The sequence below is a fragment of the Strix uralensis genome, chromosome 3, assembly GCF_047716275.1.
Source record: "Strix uralensis isolate ZFMK-TIS-50842 chromosome 3, bStrUra1, whole genome shotgun sequence".
NCBI lineage: Eukaryota > Metazoa > Chordata > Aves > Strigiformes > Strigidae > Strix > Strix uralensis.
In genome coordinates this window covers 107,987,898-108,003,917 of record NC_133974.1, presented here as the reverse complement: position 1 = coordinate 108,003,917, position 16,020 = coordinate 107,987,898, and the positions used below count along the sequence as shown (strand labels likewise).

At 41.7% G+C, this 16,020-nt stretch overlaps 1 protein-coding gene across 19 annotated transcripts in view; it reads right to left on the bottom strand.

Annotated features, from left to right (window-relative positions):
• DISP1 (dispatched RND transporter family member 1) overlaps nt 1–7,604 on the bottom strand; it is a 96,345-nt gene extending 88,741 nt beyond the window's left edge. For 9 of the 19 annotated variants that reach the window (XM_074863804.1, XM_074863790.1, XM_074863803.1 and 6 more), the window contains exon 1: nt 7,456–7,559. The gene's annotated coding sequence lies outside the window, so the exon portion shown is untranslated. Of the gene's footprint in view, nt 1–3,217; nt 3,359–4,389; nt 4,781–7,402 lie in introns of those variants that run through there. The other 10 variants (XM_074863795.1, XM_074863796.1, XM_074863799.1 and 7 more) reach the window with 5 other exon arrangements.
• Nucleotides 7,605–16,020: the final 8,416 nt, after the last annotated feature.

The window sequence follows — 16,020 nt, the reverse complement described above, 5'->3', positions numbered from 1 at the left end:
GTAAAGCCATGACAAAGAGAAGTTAAAGAGCTTTACAAAGTAACAGATTTTGAAAAGTTAAGCATAGAGTGATAAGCCTCCCCCAATCTATCTGTCACAGATCAGTGACCAAAATCAATTTGCAAAAAAATCATTTAAAAACCTCTCAGATTTCCCAGAAAGCAGTTTGGTTTGTAGAACTCAACCATATCCAAGGCAATAACAAACAGCCATGTGACCTCTCGTGGAAAGGCCATGAAAAAAAAAAAATCTGTCTGGAGTTTGTGTTGGCCAGGCAAATCAATATACTTAGTCATAACTCAACAGCACTACTTACAAAGCAAGTAATTGTTTTCTGACTAATGCCATCTCCACCATTTTTTAACAGAGAACAAGTTGCCAACGTACTGAGTTTACAGCAGATCTTAAATCGGTTTTGCTTGACAGCAGATTAAGTAGAGAAAAACAGTTTACTGATGCGGCAGTTAAGCAGTTACACATAAAAAAAGCCAGTTATAGTTCACAGACAACCATAACACTACTTTTCGGCTGTCTTAACGTATAAACATTATTACGCAATGATACATTTACAAATACTATACTCTAAAACTCTTCATACAAATCTTGCTTTTTCACCATCAAAGAAAATACATGATGACTAATTCAGGCCCAAAAACTTTCTAGGACTACTCAGGATCTTAGACTTTACTGTCACAGAAGTGAGTTCTAAACTACATTAGTTATCTTACTTTTAGTTTTAATAATGATTTCGGGTTTAATTCCATTATGTTTTTATAAAGATATCAGCATGACATACATTTCACATGATTTAACTTCAAAGAGTTAAGATTAAGTTACTGAATTCTTGCAATACCTGCTGTAGTTTTTTATGGTATTAAAGAAGCTAGCAACAATAAGTGAGAACATATGTTTAAGACTAGAGTAAAGTTTATTCCAAGAGGCAAAAATTTCCTTCAGCTTTATATAATTATTTTCAACTGCATACATATTAAAGAAAAAATTTTAACTTACTTACATACTCAAACTATGTGGCATAGTACTCTGTAATTTTCTAAGCCCAAAACATCACAACTGCAGCAATCTTTAATTAATTACTTAGTTCTCCAAATCCCCCTCTTCCTTGCTCACACCCAAAGACATCTCCACATCACCCAGTTTTTATGCAAATTCCAAGAACTGCTGCCCAATGAGCGTGTTCCAATGTTAAATATTTTTACCTTTAGAAATGGATCCTATCAGCTGTATTATTGAGCATAAAAACTACTTTCAGCAAACAGGAGAAAATTCCCGTTTGACAGTCTTTTAAGTTCACATCAAGTCTAGAAGGATCTTCAGTCCAAGTCTACAGACAGCAAGCACCTACCATGTCTTAGAACTAATAGGAAAGCACAAAACTCGGAAGACTACAAATGAAGAAGCCTCGCAAAAATGAAAACAAAAAAAGAACTCCAAAAACCCCAGAAATCCCAGCTGTAACTCCAGCACTACTCCAAAGCACAAGTGTAATCTGAGCAGTATCATTCCACTCACATTCCAGGTAGAATGGATTTTGTGTTTACAAAACCTCACAACTGATGCTCCATCCTGTGTATAAATATTTAATCACAGACAAGCACTTCACAAAAGGCAGCTTGAACATGTATCAGTGGCAAATGCATCTTCCCTAAGCTAAAACATAGAAAAATTCTTATGTTACACGTACAATTAAATATGACATTGATAAAGAAGCCTTAAAGGTATGCACATTGAAAGAACAGATTTCTTAAGTTAGTCATTTTATATTTAAGATATTTTTAAAGCATACTCATTGATCAGACAGGCAGGTGCAAGTCACAGGAAGATTATGATGCTGTACTTAAACATTCCAACCTAAAACAATGCTCACTGATATACTCTTCAAACACTCAGGGAAAACAGCAAATGCAATACTTTTCAAAAGCAAGCCACAAGCACAGTATTAGCTGTGGCAATAAAGCTTCCTGCCTTTGAGATTTACTCCTTGGTACAGCTCCAACAGGCATGTCTTATCACATGCAAGGATGGCAACGGCATAGAGAAATACTAGGAAGTCTAAAACAAGGCTGTTTACAGCCCTTGACCAACCTTGGTTACATAAAGACAGAAGATAAAGAATTAATGCTTGGGGAAGGGGCAGAGATTCTTGACAATCCAGGAATAACAGTTGTTTAATTCCTAAACACTATGGCTCTGCACAAGAAAGTGCTATTGCTGGGCATGCACCCGTCACCCCAGAAGGTGTTTTCAAATGACAAGGGAAATATTTCCTCCTATTAAAGCCAGAGCTATCCCCTTCCCATTTTGTCTGCATGTCAAGTTCATTCACAAGGAGAGACTATACAAGACTAAAACACAGTATCCATCTGCTAATAGTTATGGGTTAATTCAGTCCTTTTTGTTAATTTGTGTTACATAGCACAAGGGTTATGTTGTACTATAGACAGCACAAGAATGGTTTTATCATGCTGTGTTTCTCTGTTTCTACAAAAACAGTAATGCTATAGATTAAGATATACAGCAAGACCTTTCTTCAGAGACATAAATGTAGAAAGCTAACATTATTTCCAGTCATAGGCTGACTATACCTACACACCAGAAATCAAGTTTTTCACATCTACCATAGAGAATAAAGATGGGGAGAGGAATAAGAACAGGAAGGGCAGAAAGAGCGTTTCCATTCACAGCTTCTGTAAGCTGTGCACACTGTGACCGCCACTCTGGGCTCTGCACCACTGTGGACAGCCAGCGTGACACCCTACCACGTCCCTCTTGAGGGTACCGGTACAGCTCCTCTCATTTTGTGCCTCATGCCTTAAGCTGTCTCCATACAAGCCCCTCAGTTCCCCACCTCAGCACTCAGGTTTCCCTTCACAGGGACGGGCTCCGCATGCCCCCATTCTCATCTCCATCTACACACTCCAAGACCATGCAGCACCTTAGAGTCACTAGTTCTTCTCATGCCTGCCACTCCTTTCTACTTAATTATATATAAGTATTTCTACTTAATCTCATGTGGCACTTTGCTGCTTATATACCAACCAGTTCCTCCCTCTGTCTCTCCTCCACCTACCCCCCTAGAAAAACTCATTCTCATGAGGTCTATGCTACCCTACATAGTCACTAGCAACCTTTAGTCTCCTGTAACCCCTGACTTCACCCCACTCCATTTCCCCAACACCTCTTTCCTTGCCCCACTCACCTGGCTTGATTGCTTCCACTTTTAGGTCTTTTCCTTCCAGGTTCACCACCTGATACTGGTTCTCCTTCCCCACAACTCTCCCAGCCAGATTTATTTCTCTTAATATTGCATGCTGGAGAATCTCCCATGGAGCAATTTAAACTATTAATAAGCAGAGAGTAAAGGTCAGCTTAAAAAACCCAACACCTTTCACCTTTATAAAATTGCTTCACACACAGCTGAGGGGTTCCCAGTGAAGGAATCCTCTGTTATCCTAGCTTTCACCAACTCAGCTGGGCTGTGCTCCTTGATGCCTAGAATGTTTCTCAAAAGCTCCTGACTTGTTAGATTTGGTGATCCAAAAATTATGTGACAGATAAAATTCACACTTTTTTTGACTACTGCAAGCCTCAAAAAATCAGAATTCAGATGGAAATTTCATGTGGCTGTTCTTTTAATGTCAAGACACATGCAACAACAACATTAGTGTATCACACATCAAGAAGAGATCCCCTTAAAAGGATAATTTAATGTAAGGGGTCTCATTTTTTCGGTAAAGCTAAGAACTATTTTGTTTACAACAAAACACCATTCTCTTAATAGTTATTTGCATGAAAAACTTGGGTCAAAGAAGCAGTAGTTACAAGTTTTGATTATTTTAGCATTACAGTCTCACTGAATGTATGATTTAGATGCTACAATCCACTCTTACACCAAAGTGAAAGCAACCTGGGGTTTTTTTCCTTTTTTTTTTTTTAATATAAGAACATTTTCACACCTTCCCATACTGTTTAATTTTTGCTGCACTTCACACTAAAGCCCAGCTGACTCTGTAAAAACTGCTCACAGGAAGTCACACTAAACTCAGAAATACCATATGGTCACTGAACAAGAAAATAGCCATGGTTACCAAACCAAATTAATGCCATTGATCACTTTAAAGAGAGATAGTTGTAGGCTTGCTAATTATCTGAGGTGCTTATTATGTATTTCAAAGTTTGAAAGTAATTCTATACATCTATCAAAGCTAATAAATCAATCAGCTCTGTTAAAGGCTTAGAGGAAAAGTAGAGCTTACTGCTCAAATCTATGGTGAACATATGAGAAACATTACTATGAAAGCCAGTCAAAAAGCCTCCTCATGGGAAAGGGTAACATTATGAGAACTAAGTGTTTTCACATGTTCTTTTTACCTTTGTTCTTTTATAGTCTTATTTTTCACCTCTTCTACGGCAAGATTTTTTTGGAGGCTACTAATCTGAATTCCATCTCTTTCTTCTCAAGGCCCCTTGGGACTGCTTGCCCCCATCAATGTCTTTTGTTCTTGCTACAGTAATTCTCTGATCAGTCAAAAATAGTTTTACATGGCATTCGCCAACAGAGTTGGGAATCTGCAATGGCAGCAGATTTGGAAAGAAGGAGTAAGAAAAAAAACACGAAGGGAAAAACCCTACTTTCTCAGCAATGCTGTAAGTCTGTCTGCTAAAAACTATAGAGAACATGCTTCATTCTGAAGTGATGCCTCTCACGCATTAATGAGCAAGCAAGGCAATCAGACTGAAGCAAAGGTACTGCTCTATACAGAGGACAGCCCAGCCACCGACGCTCAGGTTCCATGAAGGCAAAGTCACCACTGCAGCCTTATTTATCGCATTATATAACCTTCAAACAACCTTAACTCCACTACAATGAGTTCAAAAGCAGGTTAAAAAAAAGGTAAATCCAATCCTTGCTGTTTTTTCCCTATATATAGGCAACACCCCCAAAAGGGGAAAAAAAACCCCTTCCAAGTTATGTTATGCAGTCTCACATCCTAATGCAGTCTTCCATATTTTGCACCACTGTAGTTATCAGGTCCCAATTTCAGCATCCATCTGCCTTTAACTGATGTACACATTTAAGCTTCTAATCTCAAAATAACTGTGTCCTCAAACTAGGCTATTATATTACTACAGGATATTACTCACTTCACTGTAAAGGAGGAAATAAATCTTTCTGCAGAATTTGATTTTCCTTTCGATTTAATGACTCCCAAAACATCTTCTACTACAATCATGGTGTAGTTCAACCATTTTATTCCTAAATAGAATACTAATGTTAAAGGCTGTTGTGTTTTGTTACTTGAACATTTAAAGATAATTACTTAAGAAAAAAAAAAAGAGACCCTGGATGTTTGTTTGCATCTGTAATTTGCATCTCAGTTCACTTGTACATTCAGCAATCAGCACAGCAGTATGCCAATACCAGTGGCAGTTTCTGGGAGCTACCAAAAAACCGGAGCAGCACAAGTCAAGCTTATTTCACAGAGTAAAAGGCAAATGTATGTAAAATAAATATAAACTTGTGAATGTTATAAACATTATAATATACTATGAATGTTTATAAGCATTATTGAGTCAACAGTTTAGTGATTACAAACTTAAGTAGTTGCCACAAGAGCGTGTAAATGCCAGTGTTTTACATATTTATGTTTTCCTAGCTTCCCCTCTCCAAAGTCTGTTACCTCCCCTTGGCTGTTTCACACTAGATCTCTTCCACCTCTATCACTGCAGGCTGTTTGCTTAAGGCTCTTACCCCTTTGCCCAGTTAAGAAATCCCACCTTACTCCCAGTCCCTATCTGTCCCAACTGCTTTGTTGCATTTTTACTCCCCTGCAATTCCACCAGTCAACACTTTTAAAGCTGAGCACATTTATAAAGCCCACTGACAATCTGGATGCCTTATCCTGTTTGTTACTGTTTTACAGGTTTGTCTAAATCAGTTATTCTATAAGAAGCTACTTGCAATTCTGATCAGACTGCTTTTGTTCATTTAAAACACACACATGCTACAGACACACTTTTGAGTAACTGCAGCTCTTCATCCCTCTCCTGAAAAGAGATGGCTCTCATTTGCTGACATACAACATGAACCATCAACCATTCTGCAAAATCATATTTTTCAATCTTATCCAGAGGCTGAGAACACAGATAGAGTCCTATTGCCTTCCTCACAGAAGTGTTTTTAATTAAACTTCTAATATCCTCTCCTCCTCCACTAGGAGAAAGATGGGAAGAAACCACCAGGTGAGCCGTCCTTCACGTGGGAGCTAACCATTCCGTAAGTGGGGTACAGTGATAGCTAGCTGCAATAGCTGCAGATGCCATCGCTGGTAACACAGTCACTGGTCACCTGCAGCGAATCCAGAAACCGGAGAGGCTTGTGCGCTACTCACGATGTACATCTCTGAACAAACCTCTGCCTTAATGGTCTCCCCAGCGCATCTCCAGCACTTGCCACCACCACTGGAAGCAACGCTTAAGCAGCTTGTCAGAATACGGGTTGCGCAGGCAGAAGTCAGGAGCTGCCATATGAGTACCCTGTAGAAACCACTGCCTGTACACCTTGTGTTCTCAGAGTCTTTGCTCCTAACAAATGAACTAGGCAACTACAAGCAGTGTGTGCCTGAACAAAGACCAAAAGCACACCAAAGGCTGATCATATTTCAGTTCACAATGAATGAAAAAAGTTAGGTGCCTAAGCACCTTTTTTTGTTAAAAAAAAAAAAAAAAAAAAGCCCCAGCTCCCACTAAAATAAACACAAAAATTCAAAAGTGAACTTAAAAAAATTTTCATTTGTACATGTTTCAAAATAAGGCTCAGAAGACACATGGGCACCGCTGGCTGCCCAGCGGCTGCGAGGGCAACCCCCACCACCCGCACACCTCCACCCCAACGAGAGCTCTCCCGCCCCCGCGGAGGAGACGCCGGTGTCCCGGGGGGACGGGTCCCGGGGCGCTACTCCCAGGCGAGGGGGTTACTCCCCCCGCTACAGCCGGAGCACGGGGCCGGGGCCGCCGCCGCCTCCCCCGAGCCACCGGCCCGACCTACTCCAAAGCGGAGGCGGGGGGGAGCCGCTCCCGCACGGCGGCGGGGTGGGGGGGCCCGCGGCGCGCCCGCCAGCCCGGAGGGGCTGGAGGCGGAGGGAGCCGTCCCGGCGGACGGGAGCCGGCAAGCAGGCAGACAGGCTGCCCGTCCGCCTGCCCGCCGCCCGCGCCGCGCTGAGGGGCCCCGCCGCCGCCCGCGCCGGGCTGCCGGCTGCCCGCCGGAGCCGGCTGCGGCTGACGCGGCCGGTACCGCCCTCCCGCCGCGGGGGCCGCACACCTCAGCGCCGGCGCGGAGAGACCGCCCCGCGGGGCCCGCCCGCCCCCGGCAGGCTCCTCTCACCTCACGGCCGGGGGCGGGCGGGGAGAGCCGCTGGCCCCCCCGGCGGCGCGTACCTGGCGGCTGCCGGCGACAGAGCCCCGGCGGCGGCTGCCCGTTGTTGTTGGCCCGGGTGGCGGCAGGAAGCTAGCAGCCCCCGCGGCGGCGGCGTCTCCACCGTGGCGCAGTTACCATGGGACGGACGCCCTCTCCCTCCGGAAGTCACCGCCGGGAGGGCGGGGAAGGGGGCGGGAGAGGCGCCATCTTGAGCGCGGCGCCCGGTCTGGCGCCTGCCTTCCGCCATCTTGAGTGTGGCGCGGCCGCAGGGCCGTGCGGGCGAGGAGGTCGCCAGAGGGCCCGTCCCCGTCCTCCCCCTGCGCCCAAGCCCTGAGAGCGGGCAGGGGTTGTGTCGGGGAAGCTTTCTAAAACTCTCCAAAGAATGACAGCCTCATACAGACAGTTTTTAAAAGAGATCTAAACAGAAGGAAGGTCGTATCTCGGGTTGAAACGATTCTCTTCAGTGTTAGATAATTACAGTAACGAAAGGAGAACGAGCATAATGCTACCAGTGGAAAATCTGGTGTTTTTTTTTTTTTTTTTCTGGAGGAATTAAGTAAAGAAACTAAACCTGGCGCTCTCAGCAGCTGCCCTGTAACTTGAGGTGGTTGCAGAGGGTCTCTGTCATCATGGAGGAGAGACAGGGTACGTGGCAGAAAGGCCAGGAAGAGCAGGGAGGAGGGGAGTGTGATGAGGGGCCCAGGCTCACCCAGGGCACCACACAGGCCACAGCGGCCCTAGGATGGTTTCAGCCCAGGCTGTAACACAGATCCCTTCTCTGGCCCCTGCAGCATCCCCCTGCATGCAGTGCACTGTCCTCAAGCTTTTAAAGAAATTTCAATACTGTATATAAAAATCACACATAGAAAACAATATTATCTAGATGGGTAAATCCAGTGCTGAAATGCTAGGAAAAGCTTGCTACAGCCGTAATTGTGCCATCTTGTGCATATGCTTCAGTTTTTAATTACATATGCATACCATTTTGTCCCAAGTGACCTCCACCTCATTTAGTGCACAGAATGGGCTGAAATACAGGTACGTTGTTACTCAGAGACACAGAGTTTCCTAACTTTTGAGCGCTTTCTTTTGCGGTTGGAATAAAAGTACATCTCCATAATTTTTAAAACCAGGATAAGACATTGGATAATTTGCAGTGATCCTTGCATGTGACAAGCTGTTACACTTTCATCCCGTTGCAAGGGTAATGGGCTAAGAGTCGCTCTGAAGCATGTGAAACACCCCGGGTCAGACTGTCGATGATTTGCAAGTCAGTTTGCAGCCTGAGTCAGAGACACTGACCCCCTCCCTTCTTTCTTGTTCTTCCTCTAGGGTTCACTTGACATGGTTTTTATTAAAGGCTCATTATAATCTTGAGTTCTGACTCAGACCTCATCCTAAGTGCCAGCAGCACGTCTCCTGTATAAGCTCAAGAGCTTGTGTTTGGTCAGACAGGGGTAGGATCAGAGCATGAAATGCTGTGGAAGTTGATGTTTTTAACTCTGTCATGTCTGGCACTACAGATGTGCTCAAGGGGCACTACAGATGTGCTCAAGGGGCACTACAGTGAATGGGAGAGAGCATATGAATTTTAGAGGAGATAGTCTTCTGCGAAGCAGTGTGAGCAAGTGGAAGAGGAAAAGCTCTAGCCCGTCTGGCTGCAGACAGACTTTGCTGCCAGGCCTGGTCGCTTAATATCATATTCTGCCACTTAATCTCTAATTCTTCTATCAGCTCAAGCGACTACTAAATCACGTAATATAGTTTCTGTAATTCCTGCGACACCTTCCCTTTTTTCACAAAATATACCTACAGGATATCATTTGTGCTTCAGTGATCCCTCCAGTGAAGTACTCTAACCTCGAGAAATTCGGGATGTTTCGACACCACAGCTCCTTGTCTTTCATTGCCATCTAGTGTTCACACGTGGAAGAGATGCTGTAAACTAATGGAACTTCTCATCAGTTCGATTTGCCGTAATTAACACATTTTGAAATTGATAGATGGCACTGATAGAAGATATCTTTCTAAATTAGCAAAATATTTCTCTATGTAAAATCTAGAGATATATCCATATTTTTATTTTATGGCATTAAATTCTGACACAGATCTCTTTATTCAAAATCAATAGCACTCACAAATCAAAGAGAGAGAGAGATATCAGTTATTTACTTCTGGCTACACTGTTCTCTGTAACTAATTAGATTTCTTCAGAAAATAATGGACACAAAAAAATCCCAAACGCAACCCTGAAATAATCTATCACTCTGCTTCATTTTCATCTCTCCCAAAAAGGAGTAGCCATCCAGATCAGAGCCCAATCAAAATTCTACTTGCAAAGTAAAATTGCAAAGCTTGGATCCTTCAAAACATCTACAAAAAGGAGCAAGGTGGTTTGAAACAAAGAGGAGAGAAAAAAATGAGGGATTATCCAAAGATCATCTGTCTTCAGTTTCTAATCTTTTCTCCCTTGATGTCTTTCTTTACAGTGACTTCTTATTCTCATCCCTAGTCCTGATCAGCAGTTAAATAGTTCATAACATTGAAACACCCTTGTCTGTCTTTTACTGTTAACGCATAAACTTACTTAAGAGACAAACATGAGGGACTTACAAAATCTCCCCATGTTTCTATGAAGAAAGTGTTTAGCAGCCAGTACAGATAATTCCCCCTTGAAGATCTCAGATTCTAAATTAAGATACAAATCCTGAGTAGCAAATACAATAAAAGGAATACAAACACAGAAATTCATATGATAGTTTTGTGCATACTCAGATCCTTATATATATTTAACACAACTTACCCTCCTACCTGTTCAGGAAAGAATTGGAAAGTCATTATTTTCTGAATTAGTCCAGCTAAAAAGGAAACAAAGCAAGGTGCTCAGCTGCTTTCATTCCAGTTAAATTTAATTTTAATTAGAGCAATTTCAGATCATCCTTCTGGCAGCTGTGTTTATCACACTTTCTTCAAAGGATAGGAATTAGCATTGACTGACATTGCCATCAAAGCTCATTTATTCATCCGCCCACATCCTACCAGCTCTTCTGAGTTTGTCTGTTTATTTAGCACTTTAATAACACCACAATAAATAAGATTTCATTTCGAAGTGTGCATGGTTTTTGTCAAAGCATTTAGTGCAAGCTTCTTATAATGTCACAGTAGAATCCCTCTTTGCAGGTTTGATGAAAGAGCAGCTAGCTGTTCTCCAGAAGAGACATTTTTAAATGGTTAACAAGAACATAGACTGAATTTCTTGTTTTTCCATTTTTGTCAACAACTAGAAAATATCTGTCTTTCAGCAGGGGGGAAAAGTGCCAGAAACAACCTGTCAACCCTTAAGCTGCAGAAGACTGCCCAAGTCCAAAGCCAGATAGGTCATTGGGGGGTTTGAACTTTCGGGGTTTGGGAAAACCATGTAATGAAGACTCAGCTCTCTGTTTCATAGCTGCTTTATCCTGGCCAGCTCATACAGAGTGAGCCCTGCCCGTTCACTTGCAGCACGCAATCTGCTGTCATCTCTTGTGAACTAGAAGTAGGTTGCTGCTGTGAAGACCATCTTTTATTTCATATTTGTGTAGCACCTGGCAAAACAGGACTTGATCCCCAATTGGAGCTGTTGGAGCACAGGAATGAGGTGGATGGATCTTGGCTCAGCTGCCTCTTTTAGAGGCACATATAGAACTGCTGTCACATCAGACCAGACACCAGAGATGTCAGCAACAGGAATCTGCTGCCTACATTGCAACCTCAAGCTCCGGGGTGACAGAGAGAAGCAGTTAGGATAGGGCCTCATGGACTTATTCTTCCGTTATCAGCAGTAACTTGCATATAGTCATGCTTGTTCATGGATGACAAAATACAAGAAAATGATGCCACAGGAAGAGAAAAAGCTCCTTTCAGTTGCTTTCCAAAAAGAAGTAAAGCAAAAAACTGCATTTGATTTTTAACAGGTGGAACTCAACTGAGTTGACAGAGCAAGTTCTCAACAGGCACCCTTCACCAAAAGATTCCCTCCAGATCTCACCTTTACCCCCAACTTGCCAATAAAGATATCATCAGGTACAAACTAGAAGCAGCAAAGAGAAGCAACCTGACAAAAGCTGAATAGGGTGGAAATGGAGCCTCCTGTGTATATTACCCAGACAGAAATGGCTGATTGCAAGCTTCCTCTGTTATGCTTTGCTTACTTATGAAATCAGGAGAAAGCCAAAGGACAGTGTGGGCATTTTCTGCCTTGCAGTGAAACATCAAAACTGATGATGGAAATTGTTCCTTCCCAAAGGTTTATCATGCTAGAAGCAGAACAGGGTTATCAGCATTGGCACTAGCTGAAAGAAAGAAATCAGAGCCCTCACTTAAAGACATAATTCAAAATGTGAACAAGGAACAGCATGGCTGTAAGTTGTCTCGCTGGTGGGCATACGATTCTGAAGAGAAGGCAAATTAAAAAAAAAAAAAACCACAACAACAAAACCCACAAAGAAAACAGATGAGAAAATGAGTAATGGGAATAAATTCCACTGCTTTGACCACAGCATTACTTTATCAAATCCTAGGACCTAATATGCAACAGAATTATCATAAGACGACAGTTCTGTGTAATGGAAATAGTTTAAGTTTCAATATTTCATTCAGCAGCGCAGACAGGCCTGTGGAGTGTGCCATCTTAGCTGGAACATTTACTGATTCTGACCACTGGTTTATACAGCAGGAGCTGAAAGGTGAAGAATTCAACTCTCCAGTTCTGAAATTAGGAAGAAACAGAAATGCCAAGGAAACAAGACACTCAGCAGCCTGTGAGAAAGTGATGGAAAATTCACGGCTTTCAATCAGTTACAGCACTTGTTATGCAGAAATAGGCTGAGCTCCCGGTTTTGCTTGGAGGTTGTGTCACTTCCAATCTTCCCTGTGAGACTCAAGCATGGTTTATAGTGGCGATTTGCATGTAGATGAATGAAACGTCTGCTTTCAGTGATTCTGTGTCTGAAACTTCCTTTTCACTAGTTGAGAAAGAAAACAGGTTTTTGGGGGAGAATATTACTCTTGTAAAAAATCCTCATGCTCTAAACCATTGTGATCAGTCTAACTTTTTTTTTTTTTTTTTTTTAGAAAGGAAAAAAGTAAAGGTTAGCACACACAACAGAGTAGCACTGATTTGCATTGTCAGCTGACAACCCAGCAACTGAAGAATCCTGTTTATTCCATTTAGCTAGCCAGAAACCACACAGGCCCATGCAAAACCAAATTTTGGACATGTTTTTTCTCAACTACCATGAAAGTGTCAGGGAAAAACATGATTTAGACATCTCTTCAAAAGTATTGTCCAGAAAACTCGTCTTTCCATAATCCACTCTTCCAGATGTTCTTCTCACTTTCTTCATGCATACAAGTAATCAAAAAAGTGCAACGAAGAGTAGCTTGGGACAATACTCAGTATCTCATAAGGAGATTACTGAAGCAGCATATCAACTAGGATAAGTATATTCTTCTGTTATGAGCTTGGTTGGTCTATAAAGCCAGTTTACCTTCTTATGAATACTGACTGACATTTTAGTTTGCAAAAAAAATACAGAATCCAGAGAGCAAGAATTAATAAAGTCATGATTATTAGTGTTCAAGCTACTTGCTTTGCTGAATATTTTAAAAGGGAAATTTTACATGTTTTCAGCCAGCTAAAGTTCTTGGTTTTTTTCATTCTGTTACTCTGACGAATGAGAAAAAAAGTCTGCAGCTGCCCAGAACAAAAGAGGACTTTGCAGGCTGATTTAGGTATACCAGGATATTGAATTCCACTGTAATGCCCCAAGCACTAAGTTTTCCATATTCAGAAGTGATCAGCTAATGACAGATCCAAGATCTGTGCATCAGAAAATATGAGCTTCAGCTAAATGGGAACCAGATGACAGAAGCTCCAACTATCTCCCTAGCTTAAATAAAGCAGTAGATGCCACAGAGGCCGTGCTCTTCCTCACAAAACTCCTTTATCTCTTCATTGACTATGTTGCTTTTTTCTCTACTGAACACTCAAATCTTGCTTTGCTGGGCAAAGGGAGATGTGTTATGCCATGGCCCAATAACAGTTCATTCATAGCCTATCAGTTACTTTATTCAGAGATATATTGGAATGGCAACATTCAGTATTTAGTAGTTGAGACACTTTTTAGGTCACATTCTGAAACGTCATTAATATTTGGAAAAGCACTTTGGGAGAAACCCACTGCATCCTTAACTGATCTGTCTTCAACACCCTGTACCCCAAGGTGGCTTTTTTCAATCAGAGTCCACATCATTTCTCTCAGAGCTCTCTCCACCATCTCCATGTTCCTGAAGACAAATCAGTAAAACATTCATTAGATAAAAGGCAACTAATTTAGGTATCTTCTGTTAGGAGCACTTAAAAAATGATCATTGTCCCAGTGCTTCTAGCTACCTTGAGCATAGAGGCTTCATCACATACAGCTGATTTATGGCTGTAGCTTATGTGGTGAAGTAATAATTCTGGTATTTGCAATACCAGAAGCCACAAAGCATAGTTAAAATAAATCTTTAAAAGCAACAAAGTGGAAACATTATCCACAAATCTGCTGTTATGTTTTAGAAATGCACCAGTTTTGCTTCAGCAGTAAAAAGCTGCAGGAAGTCAATGTTAGAGCAGGATGGGTGAGCTGCATTCACCTCTGGCTCACCTTTCAAGCAGGGTGCCAACTGCAAAGCCTCCTCTGCTACCCTTTTCCTCTCAAGTTACTCCCTCCCCTATGCAAGCCTGATAAAATGTGATTAAATAGGTTTATGCATCAAAGGTTCAAATTTAAGACTGTTAGAAAGAAGAATAGCATTTGATGAACAAGATTCAAGCTCAAGTGGAAGATCTCAGAATACGCTGCCAGGGCTGAGGTCCCCTTTTAAAATTCAATCACACCCAAAACTTGGAGAGCTACACTACCATTTTTACATATCCATTTTTCAAAGTAGACATTCACTTTAAAGAACAAACTGGCACTAGCTGGTACTTCAGGCCTTCAGTGAAGTTCTGTTGTGCCTAAATTGTGAGAGCTCATGCCTGATTCATCTTTGAAGTTAAAATTATGTGTAAAACTATCAAACTAGAACTTGAAATACAGATTTAGAGAGTTTCAACAACTTTTAAGACCTCTTTATTTATAGACAGTCCTCAGCAATGCAAATCGAACCTAAAATGACAAAGTACATAATCGTCTATCCCCACATATAAAAAAACCCTATCTTTTCTGTAGAATTTTATTACTAGAAAAAGTCGACTTCACCACAATTTTCATCCACCCTTAGTTACAAAATTTAACCTGGTTGATCATCTATTCAGTGTTTCCTCAAGAAGCACTGGGACCTGTCTTTAATCAGCTAAATGTCCAGTATAATAAGCATTGCTGCAGCCGTCAATAACCAGGCTCTCAGCATAACAAAGCAGGGCAGGTTATTTTCTTCCTGGCAGGAATTAGTAAAGGATGATTGGAGTTACATTACATTATTCAGCTGTATTACCCAACAGCCAAAAACACTAATAAAAACAGGAGTGTTGCAATAGAGCAACACACTTTAGAGACTTTCAGTGAGCTGGCGACAGAAAAACATTTTAGAATTTGGTTTTGGGGAGGGGTTTTGTATCACACACATTCCCAAAAGTCCTTTGTGGTTAGATAAAGTTTTCGAAGGTGCTCCTCTGTTTCTTGAGATTTTTCCTCAGGAGGTACTGCTAACACAATACCCTGACTTTGGCCCCAAAACCGGTGCCAATATTTGTCCCCAAAGCCTAGACCATCATTGATTTCTGATTCTGCTACCAGAACTGATACAGAAGTGAACAATCTGGCCACACATCCACATCACCTTTGCCGTGCACCTCCATCTCATCAGTCTGGGAAATAAAACTCCTGAGGCTGTCTTGACTTCTTGTTTGTTGACTTTCAAATATCATTCACAGCCAAAACCCAGCTTAAATGCAGTAACTTCAGAACATACAGTACAGGAGGACTGGTGAATGAAGTAGGACACAAACTAATAATCACGCTCAAACCTCTACTAAAGCTTTCAAACAGCTTTAAGTAAACCAGTACAAAAAGCATTACAGAGCCAAATATGGTCCAACAGTAGATTGTTCAGGGCTGAAATCAGCTTTTAAGATCTTCTGTGACATAAAGCATAATAGCAAAGTTAAAATAAATCCTAACGAACCACGTCCTCACCGTTCTCCTAAGCAAGATGCAGATCTTCTTTACCTGGTTCTGTGTGCTGTTGCATTCCTCTACTGCATATTTGCATCTGGATTCGCAGAGTCCAAACAGCGTGGCAAGTGTCCTTCCAAGGGATTCATGAGCTGGAAACACACAAAAGACAAATAACAACTGGAACATCCTCCTTCTACCAAAGGGGTTTTTGGAACAGGCATTTTACATGATGGCAGAAAATTCTATGGAGCGATGATACGTACAAACATAAAGGATCAGCAGATAAGATGACACAGGGCACAATTAATTTACTTTGTGAACTCTCCTTGCTTGAGAAACCTCCTTCATAACCCAGCCTTTACAACTTTTTCCAAAGATCTG